Here is a 4,381-nt window from a genome sequence, read left to right on the forward strand (position 1 = left end):
CTGCCATCTGCTCCCCTCTGCGTTATGAGCTCATCATGAACAAAGCAGTATGTATGTGCATGGCAGCAGCATCATGGCTCATTGGGGGTCTATTTGGAGTCTTGCTTTCAGCTTCTACCTTCTCTCTGACTTTTTGTGGGTCCAATACTGTGGAGCAGTTCTTCTGTGACGTCCCCCCTCTGCTGAAGATCTCCTGCTCTGAAGTCCACATTGCCATTGTTGTGAGGGTGGCTGCTGGGTTTATCTTGTCTGCTGCCTGCTTCATTTACATCATCCTCTCCTACATCTTCATCTTCTCAGCCGTGCTGAGGATGCCGTCTTCTGAGGGCCGAACCAAAGCTTTCTCTACCTGCCTGCCCCATCTCACTGTCATCATCATTTTTCTATTTACTGGAGCATTTGTCTATCTCAAACCTTCAGACTCGCCCTTGGCTCTGGATCTGCTGGTTTCCATGTTCTACACTGTGGTGCCCCCCACTGTGAATCCCCTTATCTACAGTCTGAAGAACAGGGACCTGAAGGCTGCCCTGGGCAGGATCCTGAAGAGGACATTGCCCCAGTATCGATTCTGGGAAAAAGTGTCTCTGTCCATGTACCAATAATCCCCTGCCACCACTTAAAAAAGGAATTGCCCTTAGGCATATCCATATATATCCCACTGAACCAGAGGCCCAAAGAACAAGTCTGGGTATTCAGGATTTTTCAAGGTCTGGGAGGTTGGCTGATAAGACTGGGTCGTGAGTGAAAATGCATTTCCTAGGAGGCTTCATGGCTAAATGGCATGTGAATGGGTGTCACATGACCTGAGTTCTAATCCTAGCTCGGCCACTGGCCTGCTGTGTGACCTGGCGTTAGTGTTTTACCATTCCTGGACTCTCACTTCTTACACTCTGAGCCCCTGTGGGACAGGAAACGTTTCTGATGGGATTGTAATTTAATATTTGGGCTGCTAGCCCATTGTGGGCATGGATTGAATCTATCAACTCCGTTGTATTGTACTCTTCAAAGTGCTTACTACAATGTTCTGCACACAGTAAACATAGAACAAATACCATCGATCGATTGAATTATTTTGTTTCAGCTTCATCACGTGACAGATGTGGAAACAGAAATTAACACCAAATAATAAAAATGATAATAATCATAATACTGGTGCTTGAAAGGGGACAGAGAAATTCACTGACAGAACTCTAGTTTCCAGAACCCAGGTTAGTAAATCATCACAACAGGAGGAGCCATTTCCATCCCATTCTTCCTCAAGCCAGGAATTTCTCCTTCCCATCATCCCATTCTCAAAACTTCAGTCTCCTTCCTCACCCCACTCGCCCTGGAGGAGAATCATAGGATGGATTCAGAGGAATGCCCTTCTCTGTCTAGCTTTGCAATCAGAAATTGTTCAATTGACTGATTGAATATGAAGTTGATTGTCTAAGGTTGTATATGAGATGAAGCTGAAATCACCCACAATTGTTGTAGATTGTCAGTAACACTAGAAACCGTCGGGATGTTGAGATGCAGATGCTGTTGTTTCCACGGGAACCCTGGGGTGCACCACCATTGCTGCAGCTTTAAGGACTGGGCATTTATCTCCGCAGGACCTCGGGGACTTCACAGGCAGAGGCTTTTGGCATTGGCCAGGACACGAGGTCCCACCTGAGTTGATCCTCTGGGGGTTGCCCGTGAAGCAGTGGCAGCTTTATCTTTGAGGAGGGGGACTCGCGGAAGAACATCTCCCTGCCCAGAGGTGATCAGAGAGGGGCTGAGGGTACCATGGTGTCCCTTCCTTCATAGCCAGCTGCACCCAAGAACTGGAGTGGAGAGAGGACCATCCCAAGCCAGCCGAGGTCAGAGCCCTCCAGGCCTACAATCAATCAATCAATCAATCGTATTTATTGAGCGCTTACTATGTGCACAGCACTGTACTAAGCGCTTGGGAAGTACAAATTGGCAACACATAGAGACAGTCCCTACCCAACAGTGGGCTCACAGTCTAAAAGGGGGAGACAGAGAACAGAACCAAACATACCAACAAAATAAAATAAATAGGATAGAAATGTACAAGTAAAATAAATAAATAAATAAATAAATAAATAGAGTAATAAATATGTACAACCATATATACATATATGCAGGTGCTGTGGGGAAGGGAAGGAGGTAAGATGGGGGGATGGAGAGGGGAACGAGGGGGAGAGGAAGGAAGGGGCTCAGTCTGGGAAGGCCTCCTGGAGGAGGTGAGCTCTCAGCAGGGCCTTGAAGGGAGGAAGAGAGCTAGCTTGGCGGAGGGGTAGAGGGAGGGCATTCCAGGCCCGGGGGATGACGTGGGCCGGGGGTCGACGGCGGGACAGGCGAGAACGAGGTACAGTGTCTCAGTGAGTGTGACCAGGGGGTGGTGGAGTGGGAGGGAGAAACCATGAAGGGGATGCAAGAGATGGAGCCATTCTGGGGAAGTGCTCACACACGGAACCAATTTCAGAATTTGGGGCAGGGCTACATCCCCAGAAGGGCAGGTGGGCTTTCAGGAGGGTACGTATTTGACAGTGCAGTGGCCCCAACCATCACTCATCTCCCTTTCCTCACCCACATCCATCCAGCTAACATGGAAGTTGTTTCCTGACTGGGGCCCTGCAGCAGAACATCAGCATTATGCTCTGGTCAGTTCATACAGGAGTGGGTCTTTAAGGTCAGAACATGTTCCTGGTGAGAAATGACAGGGAGGGAATGAGAGAGTGTGATTGGTTCTAGACCAGGAGCACTATCATCAACTCCTCCATGCAGTAATGTTGGGTGAACACAATGGAGGTAAGAGGTTCAGTCCCTTCCCTCCTGGATTTACTAGTCTTCTGGGCTAGACTGATCTAAAATAATTTACAGCTAGGGGGAAATAAGAATGGAAAGGTGGCTGCACGGCTTAATAAGTGCTTAGTAATGTGAATCTATAGGTAGGAAGTGCAATGAGCAGTTGTGAATGTGTAAATGCAGAGGTGGCATCTGGCCTGATTTGGCATGGGGGGGAAAAACATCAATCTGGGAAAATTTGAAGGGAGAGAGAGATTCGGGAAGAAAGAAGGATCTAAGCCATGTGATAGAGAAGAGAATGTCCTTTTTCATTCATTCATTCATTCATTCAATCGTATTTATTGAGCACTTACTGTGTGCAGAGCAGGGTACTAAGCGCTTGAGTAGTACAAATCGGCAACGTACAGAGAAGGTTCTTACCCAATAACGGGCTCACAGTCTAGAAGGGGGAGAGAAATGACAAAACAAAATAAGTAGACAGGTGACAATACCATCAGAATAAATAGAATTATAGCTATGTACACATCATTTATAAAATGAATAGAATAATAAATATGTACAAACATACACAAGTGCTGTGGGGAGGCGAAGGGGATTGGGCAGGCAGGGGATGGGGAGATAGGGAGCGGAGGAGGAGGAGAGGAAAAGGGAGAAGATCTATTTCCAAGGGCTTGAGGGTAGTCGGTGAAGAGGGAAGGGAAATACGGAGGAGAACGCCGGTCAAAAACCTTGAAGCTAATGGTAAGGGGTTGATTGGAGTCAACCAGACTTCAGTTTGTTTCATTTTCCTCTGAGAACCACAATCAGATTTCCTTTGTTGGCATCTGTGTGTATTCCCAAGATGGGGCCGGGGAGGCAGTGAACAAACCTTGGCTGGCGGAGGTCTTGAGGGGAGGAGGAGAAGGGAATCTTCTCCCATCACCTTCCAGGGAAAAAGTGTGTCTGGGCCCAGGGAGAGGCAAACAGTAGTGGTAGTAGTAAGGGGACCTGGGTTCTAATCCGGACTCTACTATTTATTTTTTCATTCATTCATTCAATCGTATTGATTGAGGCCTTACTCTGTGCAGAACACTGTCCTAAGCACTTGGAAAGTACAATTTGGCAACAGATAGGGAAAATCCCTACCGAACAGCTGGCTTGGGGACCTACCTTATAATCCTGGCTCTTCCCCTTGTCTACTGTGTGACATCAGACAAGTCATTTTGCTTCTCTGTGCCTCAGATACCACATCTGTAAAATGGGAATTTAGAGTGAGTCTCACATGGTAGAAAGCCTTAAAGATAATTGTGAGGTATTTTTGTTTCATGTGAAAAGATACATGGTGACAGTGAATGGTTTGGAAAAGTTTGAGTGCTTCTTCTTCTTTTCTTTTGCTATCATGTCATCTTTGACCCATAGTGAGTGAATGAGCACATCTCTCCAGGAACAACCCATTCTCCAACTGCAAATGTTCTGGTAGTTTACCCATAGAGTTTTCTTGGTAAAAATACGGAAGTGGTTTACCATTTCCTTCTTCCTTGCAGTAAACCTGAGTCTCCTCCTCAACTCTCTCCCATGACACTGCTGCCCGGTACAGGCGAGGTTT

This window comes from Tachyglossus aculeatus, unplaced genomic scaffold, assembly GCF_015852505.1.
Source record: "Tachyglossus aculeatus isolate mTacAcu1 unplaced genomic scaffold, mTacAcu1.pri scaffold_78_arrow_ctg1, whole genome shotgun sequence".
In the NCBI taxonomy this organism is placed as follows: Eukaryota; Metazoa; Chordata; class Mammalia; order Monotremata; family Tachyglossidae; genus Tachyglossus; species Tachyglossus aculeatus.